Consider the following 12,860-nt stretch of genomic DNA (forward strand, 5'->3'; position numbering starts at 1 on the left):
GGGGCACACAAAGTCTGCGTGTCCAATGGGCCTCTCTTTCCAGTGATGGCCGACTAGGCCATCTTTTGATACATATGCAGCTAGAGTCAAGAGCTCAGGGGTACTGGTTAGTTCATAATGTTGTTCCACCTATAGGGTTGAAGATCCCTTTAGCTCCTTGGGTACTTTCTCTAGCTCCTCCATTGGGAGCCCTGTGATCCATCCATTAGCTGACTGTGAGCATCCACTTCTGTGTTTGCTAGGCCCCGGCATAGTCTCACAAGAGACAGCTACATCTGGGTCCTTTCAGTAAAATCTTGCTAGTGTATGCAATGGTGTCAGCATTTGGAAGCTGATTATGGGGTGGATCCCTGGATATGGCAGTCTCTACATGGTCCATCCTTTCATCTCAGCTCCATACTTTGTTTCTGTAACTCCTTCCATGGGTGTTTTGTTCCCACTTCTAAGGAGGGGCATAGTGTCCACACTTCAGTCTTCATTTTTCTTGAGTTTCATGTGTTTAGGAAATTGTATCTTATATCGTGGGTATCCTAGGTTTTGGGCTAGTATCCACTTATCAGTGAGTACATATTGTGTGAGTTCCTTTGTGATTGTGTTACCTCACTCAGGATGATGCCCTCCAGGTCCATCCATTTGGCTAGGAATTTCATAAATTCATTCTTTTTAATAGCTGAGTAGTACTCCATTGTGTAGATGTACCACATTTTCTGTATCCATTCCTCTGTTGAGGGGCATCTGGGTTCTTTCCAGTTTCTGGCTATTATAAATAAGGCTGCTATGAACATAGTGGAGCATGTGTCCTTCTTACCAGTTGGGGCTTCTTCTGGATATATGCCCAGGAGAGGTATTGCTGGATCCTCCGGTAGTACTATGTCCAATTTTCTGAGGAACCGCCAGACTGATTTCCAGAGTGGTTGTACAAGCCTGCAATCCCACCAACAATGGAGGAGTGTTCCTCTTTCTCCACATCCTCGCCAGCATCTGCTGTCACCTGAATTTTTGATCTTAGCCATTCTGACTGGTGTGAGGTGGAATCTCAGGGTTGTTTTGATTTGCATTTCCCTGATGATTAAGGATGTTGAACATTTTTTCAGGTGCTTCTCTGCCATTCGGTATTCCTCAGGTGAGAATTCTTTGTTCAGTTCTGAGCCCCATTTTTTAAGGGGGTTATTTGATTTTCTGAGGTCCACCTTCTTGAGTTCTTTATATATGTTGGATATTAGTCCCCTATCTGATTTAGGATAGGTAAAGATCCTTTCCCAGTCTGTTGGTGGTCTTTTTGTCTTATAGACAGTGTCTTTTGCCTTGCAGAAACTTTGGAGTTTCATTAGGTCCCATTTGTCAATTCTCGATCTTACAGCACAAGCCATTGCTGTTCTGTTCAGGAATTTTTCCCCTGTGCCCATATCTTCAAGGCTTTTCCCCACTTTCTCCTCTATAAGTTTCAGTGTCTCTGGTTTTATGTGAAGATCCTTGATCCACTTAGATTTGACCTTAGTACAAGGAGATAAGTATGGATCGATTCGCATTCTTCTACATGATAACAACCAGTTGTGCCAGCACCAATTGTTGAAAATGCTGTCTTTCTTCCACTGGATGGTTTTGGCTCCCTTGTCGAAGATCAAGTGACCATAGGTGTGTGGGTTCATTTCTGGGTCTTCAATTCTATTCCATTGGTCCACTTGTCTGTCTCTATACCAGTACCATGCAGTTTTTATCACAATTGCTCTGTAGTAAAGCTTTAGGTCAGGCATGGTGATTCCACCAGAGGTTCTTTTATCCTTGAGAAGAGTTTTTGCTATCCTCGGTTTTTTGTTATTCCAGATGAATTTGCAAATTGCTCCTTCTAATTCGTTGAAGAATTGAGTTGGAATTTTAATGGGGATTGCATTGAATCTGTAGATTGCTTTTGGCAAGATAGCCATTTTTACAATGTTGGTCCTGCCAATCCATGAGCATGGGAGATCTTTCCATCTTCTGAGATCTTCTTTAATTTCTTTCTTCAGAGATTTGAAGTTTTTATCATACAGATCTTTCACTTCCTTCGTTAGAGTCACGCCGAGATATTTTATATTATTTGTGGCTATTGAGAAGGGTGTTGTTTCCCTAATTTCTTTCTCAGCCTGTTTATTCTTTGTGTAGAGAAAGGCCATTGACTTGTTTGAGTTAATTTTATATCCAGCTACTTCACCGAAGCTGTTTATCAGGTTTAGGAGTTCTCTGTTGGAATTTTTAGGGTCACTTATATATACTATCATATCATCTGCAAAAAGTGATATTTTGACTTCCTCTTTTCCAATTTGTATCCCCTTGATCTCCTTTTGTTGTCGAATTGCTCTGGCTAATACTTCAAGTACTATGTTGAAAAGGTAGGGAGAAAGTGGGCAGCCTTGTCTAGTCCCTGATTTTAGTGGGATTGTTTCCAGCTTCTCTCCATTTACTTTGATGTTGGCTACTGGTTTGCTGTAGATTGCTTTTATCATGTTTAGGTATTGGCCTTGAATTCCTGATCTTTCCAGAACTTTTATCATGAATGGGTGTTGGATCTTGTCAAATGCTTTTTCTGCATCTAACGAGATGATCATGTGGTTTTTGTCTTTGAGTTTGTTTATATAATGGATTACATTGATGGATTTTCGTATATTAAACCATCCCTGCATCCCTGGAATAAAACCTACTTGGTCAGGATGGATGATTGCTTTAATGTGTTCTTGGATTCGGTTAGCGAGAATTTTATTAAGGATTTTTGCATCGATGTTCATAAGAGAAATTGGTCTGAAGTTCTCTATCTTTGTTGGATCTTTCTGTGGTTTAGGTATCAGAGTAATAGTGGCTTCATAAAATGAGTTGGGTAGAATACCTTCTACTTCTATCTTGTGAAAAAGTTTGTGCAGAACTGGAGTTAGATCTTCTTTGAAGGTCTGATAGAACTCTGCACTAAACCCATCTGGTCCTGGGCTTTTTTTGGCTGGGAGACTATTAATAACTGCTTCTATTTCTTTAGGGGATATGGGACTGTTTAGAAGGTCAACTTGATCCTGATTCAACTTTGGTACCTGGTATCTTTCCAGAAATTTGTCCATTTCGTCCAGGTTTTCCAGTTTTGTTGAGTATAGCCTTTTGTAGAAGGATCTGATGGTGTTTTGGATTTCTTCAGGATCTGTTGTTATGTCTCCCTTTTCATTTCTGATTTTGTTAATTAGGATTTTGTCCCTGTGCCCTTTAGTGAGTCTAGCTAAGGGTTTATCTATCTTGTTGATTTTCTCAAAGAACCAACTCCTCGTTTGGTTAATTCTTTGAATAGTTCTTCTTGTTTCCACTTGGTTGATTTCACCCCTGAGTTTGATTATTTCCTGCCGTCTACTCCTCTTGGGTGAATTTGCTTCCTTTTTTTCTAGAGCTTTTAGATGTGTTGTCAAGCTGCTAGTATGTGCTCTCTCCCGTTTTTTCTTGAAGGCACTCATAGCTATGAGTTTCCCTCTTAGAAATGCTTTCATTGTGTCCCAAAGGTTTGGGTACGTTGTGGCTTCATTTTCATTAAACTCTAAAAAGTCTTTAATTTCTTTCTTTATTCCTTCCTTGACCAAGGTATCATTGAGAAGAGTGTTGTTCAGTTTCCATGTGAATGTTGGCTTTCTGTTATTTATTTTGTTATTGAAGATCAGCCTTAGTGCATGGTGATCTGATAGGATACATGGGACAATTTCAATATTTTTGAATCTGTTGAGGCCTGATTTGTGACCTATTATGTGGTCAATTTTGGAGAAGGTACCATGAGGTGCTGAGAAGAAGGTATATCCTTTTGTTTTAGGATAAAATGTTCTGTAGATATCTGTCAGATCCATTTGTTTCATCACTTCTGTTAGTTTCAGTGTGTCCCTGTTTAGTTTCTGTTTCCATGATCTGTCCATTGGTGAAAGTGGTGTGTTGAAGTCTCCCACTATTATTGTGTGAGGCGCAATGTGTGCTTTGAGCTTTACTAAAGTTTCTTTAGTGAATGTGGCTGCTCTTGTATTTGGAGCATAGATATTCAGAATTGAGAGTTCCTCTTGGAGGATTTTACCTTTGATGAGAATGAAGTGTCCCTCCTTGTCTTTTTTGATGACTTTGGGTTGGAAGTCAATCTTATCAGATATTAGGATGGCTACTCCTGCTTGTTTCTTCATACCATTTGCTTGGAAAATTGTTTTCCAGCCTTTCATTCTGAGGTAGTGTCTATCTTTTTCTCTGAGATGAGTTTCCTGTAAGCAGCAAAATGTTGGGTCTTGTTTGTGTAGCCAGTTTGTTAGTCTATGTCTTTTTATTGGCGAGTTGAGACCATTGATGTTAAGAGATATTAAGGAAAAGTAATTGTTGCTTCCTGTTATTTTAGTTGTTAAAGGTGGCATTCTGTTCTTGTGGCTGTCTTCTTTTAGGTTTGTTGAGGGATTACCTTCTTGTTTTTTCTAGGGCGTTGTTCCCGTTCTTGTATTGGTTTTTTTCTGTTATTATCCTTTGAAGGGCTGGATTCGTGGAGAGATAATGCGTGAATTTGGTTTTGTCGTGGAATACCTTGGTTTCTCCCTCTATGATAATTGAGAGTTTGGCTGGGTATAGTAGCCTGGGCTGCAGTTTGTGTTCTCTTAGTGTCTGTATAACATCTGTCCAGGCTCTTCTGGCTTTCATAGTCTCTGGTGAAAAATCTGGTGTAATTCTGATAGGCTTGCCTTTATATGTTACTTGACCTTTTTCCCTTACTGCTTTTAGTATTCTATCTTTATTTAGTGCATTTGATGTTCTGATTATTATGTGTCGGGAGGAATTTCTTTTCTGGTCCAGTCTATTTGGAGTTCTGTAGGCTTCTTGTATGTTCATATGCATCTCATTCTTTAGATTTGGGAAGTTTTCTTCAATAATTTTGTTGAAGATGTTTGCTGGACCTTTGAGTTGAAAATCTTCATTCTCATCCACTCCTATTATCCGTACGTTTGGTCTTCTTATTGTGTCCTGGATTTCCTGGATATTTTGAGTTAGGATCTTTTTGCATTTTCCATTTTCTTTGATTGTTGTGCCGATGTTCTCTATGGAATCTTCTGCACCTGAGATTCTCTCTTCCATCTCTTGTATTCTGTTGCTGATGCTCAAATCTATGGTTCCAGATTTCTTTCCTAGGGTTTCTATCTCTAGTGTTGCCTCGCTTTGAGTTTTCTTTATTGTGTCTACTTCCCTTTTTAGGTCTAGTATGGTTTTGTTCATTTCCATCACCTGTTTGTATGTTTTTTCCTCTTTTTCTGTAAGGACTTCTACCTGTTTGATTGTGTTTTCCTGTTTTTCTTTAAGGGCTTGTAACTCTTTAGCAGTGTTCTCCTGTATTTCTTTAAGTGATTTATTAAAGTCCTTCTTGATGTCCTCTACCATCATCATGAGATATGCTTTTAAATCTAGGTCTAGGTTCTCAGGTGTGTTGGGGTTCCCTGGACTGGGCGAAGTGGGTGTGCTGGGTTCTGGTGATGGTGAGTGGTCTTGGTTCCTGTTAGTAAGATTCCTCCGTTTACCTTTCGCCATCTGGTAATCTCTGGAGTTAGTAGTTATAGTTGACTCTGTTTAGAGATTGTTCTTCTGGTGATTCTGTTACCGTCTATCAGCAGACCTGGGAGACAGATTCTCTCCTCTGAGTTTCAGTGCTCAGAGCACTCTCTGCTGGCAAGCTCTCTTACAGGGAAGGTGCGCAGATATCTTGTATTTGGACCTCCTCCTGGCCGAAGAAGAAGGCTCAAAACAGGACCTTTCTCAGACACTGTGTTGCTTTGGCAGTTCCCAGGTGGTACAGACTCTCACCTAAGCAGACTAAATTCCTAAGTTCCTTGGAGTCCCGGGACCAAGATGGCGACCGCTGCTGCTGTGGCTTAGGCCGCCTCCCCAGCCGGGTGGGCACCTGTCCTCTGGTCCGGAAGGTGGCCGGCTGTCCCCGGCCCACACAGGGTGCTGCCTCAGCGCCTCTGTGCTTCTGCCTGTTCCAGAAGCTGTCAGGTTCTCTGGCGCACCCTCTCACCTGTTCAGACTAATTTCCTAAGTTCGGCGGGTCTCGGACCAAGATGGCGACCGCTGCTGCTGTGGCTTAGGTCGCCTCCCCAGCCGGGCGGGCACCTGTCCTCTGGTCCGGAAGGTGGCCGGCTGTCCCCGGCCCACACAGGGTGCTGCCTCAGCGCCTCTGTGCTTCTGCCTGTTCCAGAAGCTGTCAGGTTCTCTGGCGCACCCTCTCACCTGTTCAGACTAATTTCCTAAGTTCGGCGGGTCCCGGACCAAGATCGGATTTCTAGATTTCTAAAACTGTCTGCAAATGGTCCAGTTCATGACTTCAAACCATAGCACAAAGGTAGGTTCTAAAACTGATGGAGAAATTCTGTTTCAAAAATGCTACATTATTTGAAGGAGAAAAAGAGGTTTGTGTTTTTTATAAACCAACCTACAAAATGAAGCTTTGAAGTAAACTTTTGGAGGCTCGATAAGACGAGAAAAGGAGGCCAGCATCCCTACAGTTAAGATCAACAAAAAACTGTGACAGACTTCTAAGCTACTGAGGTGAACTTTGAGCACCTATGCTTTCATGGCATGCCTGAGACTGGAATTCGAGACACCATTTACAGTGTTTTCAGATATGTCATTCAGACTGACCATAAACCACATTTTGAACTTCTAGAACCAAGCTCAATTAAACACACACACACACACACACACACACACACACCACCACCACCACCACCACCACCACCACCACCACCGCCGCCGCCACCACATATACACACATTATACAGCATATACATACACCACACACATACATTATACACCGCACACACACCATATAGATTATACACTACATACCGCATATATATTATACACGCATACTAGCCTCATACCACACATATAAACAACACACACACAGCACACACTCACACTCATACTCATTCACACACACACACCCACACCCACACCCACACACACACACACTGGAAAGTAGAAATGTCAAGAAAGACTAGTTCTTGTTTCAATAGTTCCCACTGGACTAGAATCCCCTAATAATTACCCCCAATATGATGGTACATGCCATTACATGAGCAATAGTATAAAAACCAACACTGGTTCCACCAACATATTTTGTCTTATAAGATCTGTATCTGAGATAGTGATACTGGGGACAGATAGAAAAAGATGTGGAAACAGAACGACAGGGCATATGCTAATCCCATCTTGGAAGAGGAACACACTAAATAGAAGCTAACAGTACAGATGACACACTGTAGAGTGAGCACCAGGCTAGAGAGGGCAGATGGTAACAATGAGAGAGAGGGAGAGAAAGAGAGAGAGAGAGAGAGAGAGAGAGAGAACATTCATACAACAGAAGGGAGAGTACAGGAAAGGCAAAGCAGGAGAAAGAAACATCTTGGTTTGAAAAGTGACTCTCGTGACATATCAAAGGGCACAGTGACCATATGCAGGCAGCCCAGGCAGAGTGAGAGGTGGAGCCACTGTTACAGCCCTCTGGCTGGGACCCACCAGGCAGGCATGTGTATCCAATGCCACTCCATCTGCCTGTGATTAATCACTTTTGAGGAAGACTTTATTATTCCCAGCGGGAAAATATCAGAATATGAAAAAAAAAGTTCTTTAAAAATGAAAAATGTGACTGCTTGTCAAACAAATAGGAAAGTAAAACAGGGTTGGCATATGTCATTAAGAAAGACTCGCAAACTAAAGCTAAGTTTATTTCCCTGAGGAGACTCTTGGTGCATGAGGATCATGAGAAAGCATTCCGTATAGGAGAGACCTATAATGTCAACCAGCGATAACACCAACTAAAGACCACTGGGCACTTGCTGGACACTGGAGTGTCTATTTTACCTTTTGATCCTAAAAATAACATGGACACAAAAAGCTACACATATTCTTGCCCCAAGAGACAAGATGTGAATGGAGAATAGAAACTTTCATCCTCAGAGGACAGAGGCCACTAGGAACCTCAATGAAATGATCCTCAGAGCTGTCTCAATTTCTTTCCTATAGAAGACAATAGTACTAAGACTTTATTTCCAACTAATTAGGAAAAGAAATGAATGAATAAACCAAAAGATAGATCTAGAGTCAATTTAAAAGTAAAGAATCATAGAAAAATCACAAAGAAAAGAGAAGAGACGAGTGTTAGTTGTGCAAGTGTGCTGTCTGGCATAGCCATTCTTTTTTGTTGTTGTTGTTCCTGATTGTCCTTGAATATATGGTATGTGTCACACCATGTGTATGCCTTGAGCTGGTGGAAGCCAGAAGGAATCAGATCTTCTGGAACTAGCAAAGGGTTTTGAGATACCATGCAGGGTACTGGACACTGAACCCAGGTCCTCTGCAAGAGCAGTCAGTGCTCCTAACCTTTGAGTCATCTCTCTAGCCACACAAAGCATATTATTTTATTTTTCCTTCAAGATTATAATATAATCACAATATTTCCCCCTTTCACTTCCTTGTCCTCAACTCTCCCATGTGCCCTTTTCTGCTAACCTTTTTTATTTTTTTTATTTTATTTATGGCCTCTTTTCCACTAATTATTATTGCATGCATATATGCATATATGTATGTATATATGGTTAGTATAAATGTGTATCTGTTATATTTTTTTTCTTAAGTATCACCTGTTCAGTTCATATAAAGTTACTTGTATGCTTTTGGGGACCATTTGGCACTGAACAAGCAATTGGTACACTTTTCTTGGAAAATGCCACCTCACTGCTCTAAGCTTTCCTTACTTGTCTACAGTTCGTTATGCAGGGTTGAGGCCTCACGAGCTTTTCCTGTTCAATTTTAGCATGCCCATTAGTGTTGTCTTTGTTCAGCTTATGTTTGGGCGGTATTGGTGAGACTTTATGTGGATAGCTTTTTATATTACTATAGGAGACACAATCTCCCAGGGAACTTCCTGATTCTCTCTTATAATCTTTCCACCTGACAGGGCACAGCATACATCTAGACAGTTAAGTAGGATGAATAATGGTCACCCCCAAAGGCACATAGGTTCTAATTCTTAAGTGTTACCTTATATGGATAAAGCCATTTCTCACTCAGTTGATCTCGTTATGGTAGAAATACCTGGTTTAAGAAGTCCTGCCCTGAGTGAAGAAATTCTAAAAATTGTCTGAGGCCCAGTGGCACATAGGACTGGCTGAAGTGGATGACATGGAAGGGCCTGAAGCTATTCAGAATGCAAAATGTCAGTCTTGTGCAAACATCCCTTTCAGTAGAGGGTGGTGACTTCACAACAGACTTGGATGTGAAAGGAAAGAAAGGAACAGATGGTGAGAGCTAAGGGTCCTAGAAACACAAAAGGATGTCACACATTTAGTTAACACCAGCCTCCAACACAGTATTTATTAGAGAAAGTGTGCCTTCCCACACCAAGAGAGGAAGGAGCTTGAATTAAAGAAACTGGAAAGCCAAGTGTAAACTCATACCTGAATCTAAAACATTCCTTTGTTGCTCTAAAAAGATAACATAAACAGCATGGGAGTTAACGTACACAGTGATATAATTGGATGTGAAATGCCCCCCCCCCCACAGGCTATAGATTTTGAACATTTGGAACCCAAGTGGGTGATGCTGTTTGGGAGAGTTCTGAATATAGGTTGTTTGCAATGAGCCTTGGTATGACTAGCCTGGTTCTAGATCCACCTTGAGCTCTTTGATTCCAGGATGTTGACATAATGTGACCAGTGGCCTCATCCTCCTAGTACTACAGCCAGATACTCTTCTTGATGCCCTACCTTCTGTACCTCAATGGACTGTCTACTTTCAAACCATGAGCCAAATATATACCTGATGTCCTGTTAGTTGCAACTTGGCAGATGTTTGGTCCTTGTGACAAGAAGGGTGATTAAAGAATATATAGTAAGCTACAAGAAGATGGAAACAAGGAAGCACAACATAGAAATTTAATACAAAATTTAGAACTTTCCTTTTCCAGACAGTATGGGATATTTGCCCCTCAGCTAACATCATGCTCCAGAACTAGCCATGAACAAACACATGAAGCTACAAAAGGCATCTCATGAGGTTCCAGGATCTGTGGACCAAAAGACAGGGAAATAAGAGTGGCTGGACCCTAGGTCCTGTGAAGATTCTATGCCCCAGTATAGGGGAATGCCAGGACCAGGAATGGAGTAGGTGGGTTGGGGAGCAGGGGGGAGGGGAAGGGCACAGGAGATTTTTGGAGGAGAAACTAGGAAAGGGGATAACATTTGAAATGTAAATAAAGAAAATATCTAATAAAAAATGAAAAAAGAAAGAATGACCCAAAATCATAAAAGACACTGAGAAAAGACTAACTTATAAAGGGCACAAGAGAAAACAATTATGTAAAACATAAGTGCTACTGATTAGAAAAAATATATAGTCAGAAGAGTGTATACAGATTAAAGGACAGAGTGTCCATAGAGATTGAGGTAGCTACAGGGGTAACAAAGATGACACAGTATACAACCCAAAAATTCCAAAAGAGGGGAAGAGAAAGAATTATACTGATAATTCAAACTATATCCCAAGTGAACATTTTAAAAGGTTGATTTTTATTATTTTTAATTGTGTCTGTGTGGGGTTATGTGCACATGAATGTAGGTATTTACAGAAACCAGAGGTATTGAATCCCCTAGAACTGGAGCTACAGGCAGTTGTGAGTACTAAATTGAACTCTGATCTTTGGCAAGAACAGTATGCACTATTAATGTCGGAGCTATTACTACAGACCCTCAGGTAAACATGAATATCAACGGACTGTGATATGTTTTGAAAGGACCTACTGTAGAGCTAGAAACATTGATCCAAAATAGCTAACCATGAGACATATCTCAGTAAATCAAATCAATCAAAATTGAGGAATAGAAATCTTTAATTCCCAAACTTAAAGCTTGGCTATGATATTGAGAGGAAATACACTCAGCATGAGGCTTTTCAACAGAAGTATACAAAGCAAAACAAAAGCAAAAAACTTAAAATTTGAAGAAAATGGGAGTCAAGAATTTTTTAATATTCAAAGGATTCTTTAAACGTCAAAGGTATATAAATAGTTTTAAAATGCAGGTACTCATTCAGTGGAAAAAAGACAGCATTTTCAACAAATAGTGCTGGCACAACTGGCCGGTATCATGTAGAAGAATGCACAATGATACATTCTTATCTCCTTGTACAAAGTTCAAGTCTAAGTGGCTCAAAGAACTCCACATAAAACCAGAGACACTGAAATTTATAGAGGAGAAAATGGGGAAAAACCTTGAAGATATGGGCACAAAGGAAAAATTCCTAAACAGAACAGAAATGGCTTATGTGATAAGACTAGAAATTGACAAATGGGACCTCATAAAATTGCAAAGCTTCTGTAAAGCAAAAGACAGTGTCAATAAGACAAAAAGGCCACCAACAGATTGGGAAAGAATTTTTACCAATCCTAAAACCAATAGGATCTAATATCCAATGTATACAAAGAGCTCAAAAAGCTGGACTCCAGAAATTCAAATAACCCCATTAAAATGGGGTACAGAGCTAAACAAAGAATTCTCAACTGAGAAATACCGAAGGGCTGAGGAGCACCCGAAAAAATGTTTAACATCCTTAACCATCAGGGAAATGAAAATAAAAACAACCTTGAGATTCCACCTCACACCAGTCAGAATGGCTAAGATCAAAAATTCAGGTGACAGCAGATGGTGGCAAGGATGTGGAGAAAGAGGAACACTCCTCCATTGCTGGTGGGATCGCAAGCTTGTACAACCACTCTGGAAGTCAATCTGGTGGTTTTTCAGAAAATTGGACATAGTACTACTGGAGGATCCCGCAATACCTCTCCTGGGCATATACCCAGAAGATGTTCCAACTGGTAATAAGGACACATGCTCCACTATGTTCATAGAAGCCTTATTTATAATAGCCAGAAGCTGGAAAGAACCCAGATGCCCTCAACAGAGGAATGGATACAGAAAATGTGGTACATTTACACAATGGACTACTATTTAAAATCAATGAATTTATGAAATTCTTGGGCAAATGGACGTATGTGGAGGATATCATCCTTAGTGAGGTAACCCAATCACAAAAGAAGTCACTTGATATGCATTCACTGATAAGTGGATATTAGCCCAGAAATGTATGATATCCAAGATACAATCTGCAAAATACAAGAAAATCAAGAAGAAGGAAGACCAACATGTGGATACTTCATTCCTTCTTAGAATAGGGAACAAAATACCCATGGAAGGAGTTACAGAGACAAAGTTTGGAGCTAAGATGAAAGGATGGACCATCTAGAGACTACCCCAACCGGGGATCCATCCCATAATCAGCCACCAACCCCAGACATTATTGCATATGCCTGCAAGATTTTGCTGAAAGGACCCTGATATAGCTGTCTCTTGTGAGGCTATGCCAGTCCCTGGCAAATACAGAAGTGGATGCTCAAAGTCATCTATTGAATGAAAAACAGGGCCCCTAATGAAGTAGCTAGAGAAAGTATCCAAGGAGCTGAAGGGGTCTGCAACCCTATAGGTGGAACAACAACATGAAATAACCATTACCCCCAGAGTTCATGTCTCTAGCTGCATATGTAGATGGTCTACATCGCCGGCCATCATTGAGAAGAGAGGCCCTTAGGTCTTGCAAACTTTATATGCCCCAGTACAGGGGAACACCAAGGCCAAGAAATGGGAGTGGGTGGGGAGGGAAGCAGGGCAGGGGGAGAGTATAGAGAACTTTTGAGATAGCATTTGAAATGTAAATAAAGAAAATATCTAATAAAAAATTAAAAAAGGAAACAAGAAAAAAATGCAGGTACTCCATATATAATATGTGGTGTG

Source organism: Mus musculus, chromosome 8 (genome assembly GCF_000001635.26).
Source record: "Mus musculus strain C57BL/6J chromosome 8, GRCm38.p6 C57BL/6J".
Classification (NCBI taxonomy): domain Eukaryota; kingdom Metazoa; phylum Chordata; class Mammalia; order Rodentia; family Muridae; genus Mus; species Mus musculus.